The sequence below is a fragment of the Dipteris shenzhenensis genome, chromosome 1, assembly GCF_047967505.1.
Source record: "Dipteris shenzhenensis isolate YYH24624 ecotype China chromosome 1, Dip_SZ_1.0, whole genome shotgun sequence".
Lineage (NCBI taxonomy): Eukaryota > Viridiplantae > Streptophyta > Polypodiopsida > Gleicheniales > Dipteridaceae > Dipteris > Dipteris shenzhenensis.
The window spans coordinates 17,656,647-17,668,751 of NC_141596.1; positions in this window are offsets into that span (position 1 = coordinate 17,656,647).

Consider the following 12,105-nt stretch of genomic DNA (forward strand, 5'->3'; position numbering starts at 1 on the left):
TTTGTCTTCGACTGAAGCAGAATATAGAGCACTCACTACAGGTGCATGTGAGGCTATATGGCTCAGAAGACTATTGTCAGAAACAGATTATTTTGATGAGTCAAAGCCAACAACAATATACTGTGATAATCAATCGGCTCAAGCATTGGCCAAAAATCCAGTATATCACTCCAGAACAAAGCACATTGATGTCAGAGAGCACTTCATCAGAGAAAGAGTGTTACTTGGTGACATCACACTGCAGCATTGTGATAGCAAAGAAAATGTTGCAGACATCTTTACCAAACCACTCGGTAAAGAGCTATTCGAGAAACACCGACTAGCTCTTGGTTTGATGTAGAGGAAGGACATTCTCATTAAAGGGGTGTGATGGAATGTAATGCTCAGTCCTTCTTCGATTCCCGAGAATCATCATCTTGAGGGAAGGCCTACTTCATGATGTTGATCTTGAGGGAAGGTGTTGAGAGTTCACGCTCAACATCATGTGATCATGTGTGCATAGCACCATCACGTGATCATATGTGCATAGCACTAACCTTATAGAGTGCTATAAAGGAAAGGGTTAGATCCCCTAACCCTAACCCTAAAAGGGTTTGTATATATTCTATTTTTTCAACTAATTCTAGTGTACAGTTAGTCATTTGTGGTGTGCTCTCTAGCTGTGCCCTCTCTCCTCATCTCCACTCTTCTCCTCTCCCCTCTTCATATTTTGTCAGAGCATACTTTGCAAGTTCATGTTCCACGTATGCCTCCATTTTACTAGTTTGTAAATATTTCTCCCAAGTAAAGGTATATAATTGTTGAGATTCTATGTTGGTGCACTTCATGGTTGTGAATTATGTAATTTGTAGGCTACAGATACACAAAGATGGAAACACCTTCACAACAAGAGCCTAATTGTATGGGATGGCAATCATAGGTTGGTTGCATGGACACAAGCAATCTTGAGAAGTGAGCAATACTCCCCATTTTTGCATTGCCATTTTATTAACATTATGTTTGCTAATGTGATGCTTGTTTATTGCATAATGGGACAAAATTGTAGAGGTATTCGAGTACCGAGTGATTGTTTTCCACAAGGAAGAGTAGGTTGAGATATTAATATAACTAGAAAACCTAAACAGATGACTTTTTCACTTTTTGAGCTTGCATGGGTTTTATAGGGTAGTAATAGGTATTCTTGAGCTAAGACTCACAACCTTGCTAGTGGTGCATTGCATAGAATCACCCATGTGCACATGCCTTGAATTGTCGACACAAAATTTTCCTTATGCAAAATTCCAATACTTGTACACATTGCTAGAGAAGCTCACAAATGAGGGGAGGAGATGGGCAGAGAGCATAAGATCCCAGGATAACTCCAAGGGGAACTCCCAATGAGCATACTTTGCCAATCCATGTTCCAGGTATGCTTTCATTTTGCTAGTTTCTCAATATGATTCTATAGGTATGCATTCCATGTTGGAACTGTGGGGAGACATGAAGTGGATAAAGAACACAAGAGTGTAGTCCACACACAAATCTGCACTAAATAGTTCAACAATAGAAGTACAAGACTTGGGATATATATGAAACCCAAGTATAAAGTGAAAACCCTAGACTAGAATAACTTAGACCAAGTCTAGCCTACAATACCATACCATTGTATGTTCTATCAAATCCCCCCTCAATGGTATGGCTGAAGTACTTTGGGAACTCCTTAGAAGTACCTAGGGTATCTAAAGTACCATGGTTGCACAAATTCATCCAACATGATATAGCAACCTATGGGAGTATTACAAGAAAAACAATGTCATTTTACAAGCCCCCTTGATATTGTTGTAATGTCTCTCATTCCCAAGCCTGTTCGATGACATACAAACACCTCTGCTGATAGGCTCTTAGTGAAGATATCTGCTACATTGTCCTCACATGGACAATAAATGAGGCTAATGATGCCATCTGCTATACAATCCTATATAAAGTGATAGTGATTTTCCACATGTTTCATGTGAGCATGAAAAATAGGATTGTTACCAATCTTTATGCAACTCTGACTGTCACACAAGATAGAGGTGATTGATCATCTTGTGAATGATGCAAGTCATAAAGTAGCTTCCTTAGCCATATGCATTCTGTAGTAGCTGCATTTGCTGCCTTATACTCCGCTTCACTAGAAGAAAGAGAGACCTTGGCCTGCTTCTTACTTAACCAACATATGCATGCGGAACCCAAAGAGAAACAATAGCTAGAAATGGATTTTTTATCATCAATGTCCCTTGACCAATCAGAATCTATGAAGCCACATAGATCAAGATCACAAGCATTGGTATAATGCATCCCAAGAGTAATAGTGCCATTCACATATCTGAGAACACGCTTGGTGGGGGTGTGATTTTTTGGTGAGCTTTTTGTCATGAGCTTTTTTTCAATTTTCATGAATATTGCAAGCTTTTCATTCACCTGAGAGAGAGAGAGGGGGGGGGGGTTCATGGAGTGGGGTGGGTTGAAAGTTTGGGTTGTGGTTGCAGTTAAGAGGAGAGAGGGGGGGGAGGGGAGATAAAGGAAAGGGGGAGGGATGGGTGTATGGGTAAGGTGGCATGGAGAAGGGAGGGGAGGGGAGTTGGAACATATATTCAAAGAGGAGTGCAAGGAGGAGAGAGAGGATGAGGAATGTGAAAGTTATGTTCATCTACTAAATGCAAAGGGGAAGGGAGAACATGTGGGAAATTTGTTCATTTTCAAAGTGTATAATTTGACAAGTTTGACCTCATATTTGGATTCCTCGTCGAATTCCGGTCATTTTGAGTACCAACATGACCATATTCCGATAAAAAATTTAAAAATGGTGTTTTTGTCATGAATTCAGTTTTGGCCTTATTTGGGCCTATTTTGAATCTGCGCTAGCGCAGACTCAAAATAGGCCCAAAAAAGGCCAAAATGACAACAACACCATTTTTTCAATTTTTATCGGAATATGGTCATGTTGGTACTCAAAATGACCGGAATTCAATGAGGAATCCAAATATGAGGTCAAAAGTTTCAAATTATACACTTTTAAAATGAACATATCTCCCATAGTTCCTCCCTTCTACTTTGAATATGGACATATCTTCCATAATTTTTTGCCTCCTACTGCCACTCACATCCGCCCCCCCTTGTGCATAGTATACACTCTTCCACCCCTCCCACATGTTATGAAAATGAACATATCCTATATCCTCTCCTCCTCTTTCTAACCTCCCCATCTTTCTTATAACAAAAACACATATGGATTTCTAAAAAAAGCTCGCAAAAAAAAAGGAAATGGTAAAAAAGCTCACATTAAAAAGCTCGCCAAAAGATTTTCCCCGCTTGGTGGCATTCCAATGAGTGATAGTGGGACAATGCATAAACTAACTCAATGCTCCTATAGCATAAGCAATATCAAGCCTTGTGGAATGTAAATAGATAAGACTCCCCACCAACTGTCTATACAAAGTGCCATCAAACTTTTTAGCCTTATCATACTTAGATAGTTTGAGACCCTTCTCAAGAGGTGTAGCTACAGCCTTACTATTCTCCATGTGAAATCTCTATAATATACTCCTGGCATACTTAGTTTGGGACATGAAAATACCATCTTGAGTTTGCCAAAACTCAATGCCCAAACAATAGTGCAGTAAAACCAAGTCTGTCATATCAAATGACTGAGACAAAGCTGATTTTACTGATGCAATATTTCCCTCATCACTGCTAGTAAGCATGATATCATCCACATAAAGAATAAGAATGATGATTTTTTATTTTTCTTGAAGCACATAGAGATTTGGCTCAGTATGAGTGCTAACAAAGCCCTGTGATAACAAGAACTGATGGATTTTATGGTACCAAGCCTGAGGTTCTTGTTTCAACCCATATAAAGCTTTGCAAAGCTTGCATACCTTTTGCTCCTATTCCTTAACCATAAAACCTTGGGGCTACTACACATAGACCTCTTCCTTTAGGTCTCCATTCAAGAAGACCGTCTTCACATCCATCTGATAAACAAGCCAACTTTAACTTGCAGCAAGAGAAATGACAGTCCGAATGGTTGTCATCTTGGCTACAGGAGCAAAAGTCTCCTCATAGTCAATTCCTTCCTCCTGACTATACCCCTTGGCAACTAAATGGGCTTTATGTTTCTCAACTATGCCATCAGAATGATATTTCAACTTATAAATCCACTTGCCAACTACATTCTTCCCAATAGGGAGATCAACCAATTTCCAAGTGGCATTCTTTTCAATGGACTGAATTTCAGATTTCATAGCATCTTCCCATAATGGGTGTCCCTGAGCATCCTCAAAACACTAAGGTCAGCTTCCATAACTGTGCTCATCAAGGCATAATTGACCTGATTTTGTGCTTGCCTTGTACTAGACCTTGTTCTCCCCAACACAGGCTGATTTTGTGCATCCTGAATGGTAGCTCGAGCCCATCTAGGAAGGGGTTGACTAGTTGCAGTAGGCTAAGACTGATCTGCAAATTTTACCCTCCTCCTTTCATAGACAATAGGCTGATTTTCATTGACTAATTTCTGAACTGAAATTTTAGAAGTGCTACCTTCATCAGTATGGGGAATTTTTCCAAATGTAGTGGAGGAAGAACTTGGTGTGTTAGACACATGTGATGGCATATCTTCTGACTCAAAATGAACAATATCCAAAGGTGTAGTGTCCTCAATGGGCATATGTAAATCATTAGGCATAAAGCAATCATTTTCATTGAAAGCAACATCTTTGCTTATGATAATTTTCCGTGTTTCAGGATTGTAAAGCCTATAGCCCTTGCTTTCAGTACTATAACCCACAAATATGCATTTGATTCCCTTATCATCAAGCTTGAATCTATGTTGATCTAGTACTAATGCATATGCCATTGATCCAAAAATTCTGAAGTGGCTAACCTTTGGCTTATATCCATAGAATGCCTCAAACGGAGTCCAATTCACCAATGCTTTAGTTGGACACTTATTTTGGATGTATGTGGCTATAACTACAGCCTCACCCCAAAATACTTTAGGCATCTTTTTGTAGCTCAGCATGCATCTAGTGAGCTCCATGAGAGTCCTATTCTTTCTTTCCTCTTTCTTTCAGCAACATTATTTTGAGCTGGTGTGTAAGGGCATGTCTTCTGATGATGAATCCCATGATGAGCCAGATAATTCTTATAGGCATGAGACATGTACTGTCCTCCTCTATCTGTCCTGAGTGTTTTGATCTTGGCATTAGTCTGGTTCTCAACAAGTGCTTTGAACTCCTGAAACCAATGAAACACCTCAGATTTCTCTTTCATGAGAAAGATCCATGTAAATCTGGAGTAATCATCAATAAAAGACACATAATACTTGGCACCACGATGTGATCGCACATTCACCTCACATACATCACTATGCACAAGTTGCAATATATGTGGCTTTGACTGATCCATCCTTTCTGAAAGGCAAATGGTGCAACTTTCCCATAATACACCCTTCACAAAAAGAACTAGATGGTTGCTGCAATTTTGGCATCCCTTCAACCATTTGATTATTCTGCAAGTATGCCAATGCTCTATGATGTGCATGACCAAATCTAGCATGCCATAAATCACATGAAGATGCATTAGATGTAGCCAAGGCATGCTACACATGGGGCTTAGCATCCAACTTATAAAGAACCTTATCATAAGTGCCAGTGGCAACCACTGCATATCCCTTTCTAGGATCTTTAATTGGGCATTGATCATCTTGAAACTCCACAAGCATGTACTGATCATGAGCTATGGATGGAACTGAAATAAGATTCTTCTGCAAGTCTGGAACATACCAAACATCATGAATATACTTGACTTTGCCATTATCAAGCTTAATGGGAATATGTCCCACTCCTGTGATGTCTTGAGAAGCATATTGGCACAAGTAACTTCCCACCCATACACAGGTTTGATGCTATCAAACCACTCCTTATGAGGAGTCATATGCTATGAAGCACCGCTATCCAAATACCAATTCTCATTCACATTAAGTGAATAGGCATCATCATTATTGCTATGAGCAATAGCATGATCACAATCACAATCCCCCCTGGAAGATATCTTAGAGAGTGTGGCTGCAAATACAAAATCCTGATCATCCTGAGCAACGTGTGCATGTGAGCCAAATGCATTGTTCTCAGTATGAGCCACAAAATTACTGTTTGAGTTGCCTTGCCTCTTCTTCTCATTTGCAATGCATTTCTGACATTCTACAATGTAATGGCTTGGCTTCTTGCAGTAATTGCATCTACCCTTTTTCACCTTACGATCTTTGCTTGATCTAGCATTATTGGTACTATTATTTGCCCCTTGTGGCTCGTTGTTTTTTGGCTTATATTTCTGAAATTTTCCCCTCTCCCCAGTGGCTAGAGCTTGCTCACTGCCATGAGAGCCACGAGAAAAATTATGAGCTCTTTCTTCTTCCTACAATAACAAACCAACCAATTCTTCAAAAGAAATAGATGCAGCCCTGAGAGTGATGCTCAATGATGTAGCAAATGTACTATATGAAGGAGCAAGAGTATTAAGAGTGATAGAGACCAATATCTTTTGTTCAATCTCCTCATCAACATTTGCAAGCTGATCTTGCAAATCTATAATTTTTGCTACATGCTCTGTGATGGTTTGACCATCAGTCATTTTTTAGATTTTTAAGCTGATTGTTGAGTGCGATCACCCTGGCCATATTCTTAACATTATGTATACAGGACAACTTGTCCCAGGCATCCTTAGAAGAAGTACAAGACTTAATAGTCTTCATGATGTGCCTCTTCACTGACAAGGAAATCAAAGAAAGTGCTTGAGCATTGTGATGGTCAAACTTCTTTTGCTCCTCAGAAAGAGGATGAGATGAGCTAGCAATAGAACCTTGACTACTAGGAGTACTAGGAGTAGTCACAGGCCTAATTGCATCTCCATTAACAATATCCCAAGGCCTTTTCCAACCAAAATATTCCTGAGCATAAAAGACCACAAGGCATAGTTTGATCCATCCAACTTATCCGCTTCAATCAGGGTGCCAAAATTCTTAGAAAGAGACACGATTGCACTTCATAAGTAACCTGAAAATAAAATGCAAATATAGATAGAAAATCTGCCCCAAAGGTGTTGTCACAATGCACAATTCCCTTCCGGAATCACAAGGCAAAATGGGCAATAGTATTTGCTCTGTAAATATTCTCAACTTTCAACCCAACAAAGGCTTGATAAGCATGAACCAAAGGTATAAATTTTGAAGCAAATGTTTGCTTAAAAGGCATCCAATGATAGCATTCACTGTTAGCTGACCTTTGGCTCAATATGCATCCAATAACTTGCCCCCAATTTTGATTTTTGTCCGCTGCGTGTAAAATATCACAAGAAAAGTGATCTCCCAGTCCAAAATAGCTTCAAGATGACTCCAGAAAGAAGTCGACCAAATTTTGGGAGCTGAAACAGTTCAAAATCAGCAACAAAACTACCAGGAATGAGGTCACCTAGCCCACATGGTTTTCCTAGAGAAATGCGAGCTGAAAATAGGCTGAAAACTGATGAAAAACATCAAGGAAATGCCAGATTTGAAGTTGTCCAGGCACAGGATGCTCCAAGAAGCAGTTTGAGCTGATGTAGGGGCTGGAAACTGACAAAATCAATAGCAAAAGTGCCCAGAATGAGGTTGCCCAGCCCAGATGTAGCTCCTGAAGATAGGAGACTAGAAAAAAGTGCTATAAATCAACAAATGGAGCTGGTTTTGAGGATGTCTGGTTGCAAAAGATCCCAAAAAACAGCAAGTTTATAGTCACCTAGGTCCAGTAGTGACCCTGGTGAAGGCGTCCAGCTACATGAGACCTCTAGAAAGCTGTTACGGGCAAAAACGAGCTAGCTGGATTGATTTATTCGCAACAGAAATGACTCTTCATGAGAGAACTCAAACCCAGGAGTGGTAGAAGCACGTGAAGCAATGCGGGAGCCAAGCTCTGATACCAATTGTTGGAACTGTGGGGAGACACGAAGTGGATAAAGAACACGAGAGTGTAGTCCACACACAAAGCTCCACTGAATAGTTCAACAATAGAAGTACAAGACTTGGGATATATATGAAACCAAAGTATAAAGTGAAAACCCTAGACTAGAATAACTTAGACCAAGTCTAGCCTACAATACCATACCATTGTATGTTCTATCATTCCAAAGGTGATGGAGTTCTCATCATACGAAAAATTCAACAAGACTTAAATGCAAGGGTGTAGGAGTTGTTTGTTGAGGTTAACCACATAGAGAGAGAATACAAAGCATACCAAGTGCATTTGAGGGATGTTGGAAAAGTTTTTATAAAATGGGTTACATGCTTGTGACCATTGCAAATCTTGCAAATGGAAAATCATTTTTGATATTCTATTTCAGTATAGCCAATGATAGTGGAGAAGTTATAGCTACTGATTCATGCCAATCTACTAGAGAAGAAGGTAAGCATGAAGAAGAAAAGGTTAGCTTTGGGTACACATATCTTTTGTAGAACACGTAAAACCTATTTCATATAACAAACTTATATGTATGTATGTGTGTGTGTATATATATATATATATATATATGAATATTATTAAATATTTAGATCTCTCTCTCTCTCTCTCTCTCTCTCTCTCTCTCTCTCTCTCTCTCTCTCTCTCTCTCTCTCTCTCTCTCATGCACATGCACACGCACACGCACACGCACACGCACATGCACACGCACATGCACATGCACATGCACACGCACACGCACACGCACACGCACACGCACATGCTGTTAGCCGAAAAAGAAATCAGGACAAGTGGCTAGATACTAAGCATGGTGATGCTCAAGGGACATAGAGGAAAGGAGAACGAGAGGGCGAAACGTTATCATGGGGGGGGAAAAAGGATTAGAAGGGGAGGGAATGAAGAGGGAGACTATGGTACAAGGGGAAAGGGAGAGGGGGAAGAGAAGCATGTACATGATGGGAGGAAGAATGTAAAGATGGAGACATCAAGGGAAGAGGGCCATGCTTTATTTGAAAGGAAGGGAAGGGGGAATCAAAGTACTAGCTAGGTGGCTTTACAAGAATGAGCGTGTCTCATCAAGGAATAGCCCCCTCCTTTTATAGCCAAGAGAGGGGGTCTCTCCCAATAAATGCATCCTCCCACATGCATGGTGTGTGTGGAAAAGTCTCCCATGTGGGCTAGGTGGTTATGCACTCTCAATTGTATGCGACAACCCTTTGCCTCATTTCTCCACATAAATCAAGCCCCATATCTCAAGTCTATGATACTCCCTTGGTCTCTCCCCAATTTTATAATACGTTCAAACCTCTAGGAGGACATTGGCACAAGGAATCTTGCCACCTCATCCTACTTTCCCCATTATTTAACTTGCATTCTTGGACCTTCTATATCTCCCCCACATGGGCCTATCCTACATGGAGGGAATAATCCAATATAATATCCATCTCCACCTATTTTATATTACTGCTCCCATAGACTTTGGGCCATATCTCACTAAATGCAGTCTAGGTGGAGGGGTGGCACATGGAGGAGCCATGCCACCTTACATTTTATAATATTACTACCATGGATTATGTACATCATACCTTATGGGTCCTCTTACGTGGAAGGGTGGCACATGGTCATGCCCTACCACCTCAACCCTAGGCCCTATGCACACCATATTTTATTATACTATTGCCACACATACAAACACACACTCATATTTATGCCTTTTTCCTTAGACAAATTTATCCATAACAGTCCCCCCCCAGGCAGGGAATGCACAACATTTCCATGCCTGGGTCCATCACTCACAAAGAAGGGCTTGAGGTAATGCTTGTTGTTGATTACCTTCTTGCCATATGGCTCATGCAGCTCCTGAACTTGTACAGACCCATTGCTACGTTCCTTGATGACTTTGTATGGACCGGTCCACAGTGGCAAAAAGTTCTTATCCATTTGATGGTCCAATCTGTTATCAAAGCATAGCACAACATCCCCCTCAGCAAAGCATCTTTCCCATCCCTTGCGAATCTTAGCATCCAAGCGGGCCTTTTGTCGATTCTTTTGGATCTCTGTTTGATGTAGAGCAAGGTGTCGAGTTTCATCTAACTTCTCAAGTTGTACCAATCTGGCTCTACATGTTCATCTTCTATCATCCTCTGTTCTTGTGCCAATCTCAAGGCCGAAATCTCTATCTCTAGTGGTAAAATTGCCTCAGTACCATACACCAACTCAAAAGGAGTGTGACCTATAGACATTTTATGAGTGATGTTGTAAGCCCACATGGCTTCAGTGACCTTATGATCCCACTGGCTCGTGTTCCTGCGGCCATTTTTCCCATGGTTTTACAAAGGAGGCCATTGGTCCGCTCCGTTTGACCCATGGATGCTGGATAATAGATGCTAGAAGTGTGATGATCAATACCCATGCGATCCATGAGCAATTCCACTGCTTCATTTAAGAATGGACTCCCATGATCAGATACTATTTCCATGGGTGTCCTAAACCTTGTGCAGATACGTTCAAATATGAAATTTGAAACTACCTTACCATTTGCAACGGGGAGGGCGATAGCTTCAGCCCACTTAGTGACATACTGAGTGGCTACCAAAAGATACTTCTTTTTGCGGGCAATCATGGGCAAGGGCCCGACAAAATCTATTCCCCACTTCTGAAACGGATGGATGGACATCACTGGGTGATGTTGCCTAGGACGAAAGTCCTTCCTACCAAAGAATTGGCATGGTTCACAAGTTTTGCAATGCATAGTGACATCCTTGAACAAGGTCAACCAATAGTACCCAGCATGTAAAATCTTATTAGCTGTATAGTCACTGGCATAGTGGCCTCCACAAAATCCATCATGATAATGCTTCAATACCTTAGGTACTTCATCTGCATCAATGGCCCGTCTTAGTACCCCATCCATGCCTTGACGGTACAACACGCCATCAAAGAGGGTGTAGCGCCTACTATCTCTACGGATCTTCTTTCTCTCATAGCTAGTACTTTCTGGAGGAAAGGAGAAAGCAGTTAGAAACCTATAGATACCACCATACCATGGATCCCCAACTTCTATGGCCACTACAAGGGGTATATCAAGGCACTCCTCTAAATCAATCAAGGCATTCTTCAAGTTGGAACAATCCCCTTTTACAATTTTGAAAGAGAAATCATATTCTTGTAAAACTGCCAACCATTTGGCCAACCGGCCCATGGGGTTTGGTGATTAAAGAACCTGCTTTGCAAGACTAGTGCTAGTGAGTATAATGGAGGACTTTCCAACCACATAATGCCTAAATTTCTCAATGCAGAACACCAAAGACAAGGCATGCTTGTCAGCCTCTGAATAGCGTCGCTCAGTGTTGAACAATTGTCGAGAAGCAAATCGAACGGGATACATGAACCGATCCTCCCCTTACTGGAGAAGAATACCTGCCAGAGTGTGCTCACTAAACCCAGGACCCAGGATTGATATAGAAAGTCTTTGACCAATCTAGATTGTGTAGAATGGGTTCTGAAGCTAGAGCATTCTTGATTTGTGCAAACCCATGATCACAATCCTCATCCCAAGAGAAATCAACACCATCTTTTAATAGCATAGTCATGGGTTGTGTCAAAGAAGCATATTGATCAATGAAGCGACGATAGTGTCCTGCTAGATTGATAAAATGAGCATACTTGATATTTGGTTTTTGGTGGCGAGAGCTTGAGGATGGCTTCTACCTTCTCAGGGTTAGGCTTGACGCCCTCAGATGAGACAATGTGTCCCAGTAACCTCCTTTGAGTGGCTCTAATGGTGCATTTCTCAGGGTTGAGACTGCCATTCGCATCATTGACCCTTTGGAAGGCCAGCCTAACCTTCATGACATGCTCCTTACGTGGCGAGAATATACAAAAATCATCTAAAAACACCTCCAAGAAATCCCCCAAATAAGGATCAAATACCATTTGCATAAATCTCTAAAAGGTACCAAGAGCATTGGTGAGGTCAAATGGCATTACTTTGAATGCAAATGTCCCCCAGGGTGTGGCAAATGTGGTTTTGAGCACATCTTCTTCGGCAATTCTGATTTGATAAAACCCGGAGTAACCATCACAGAAAGTA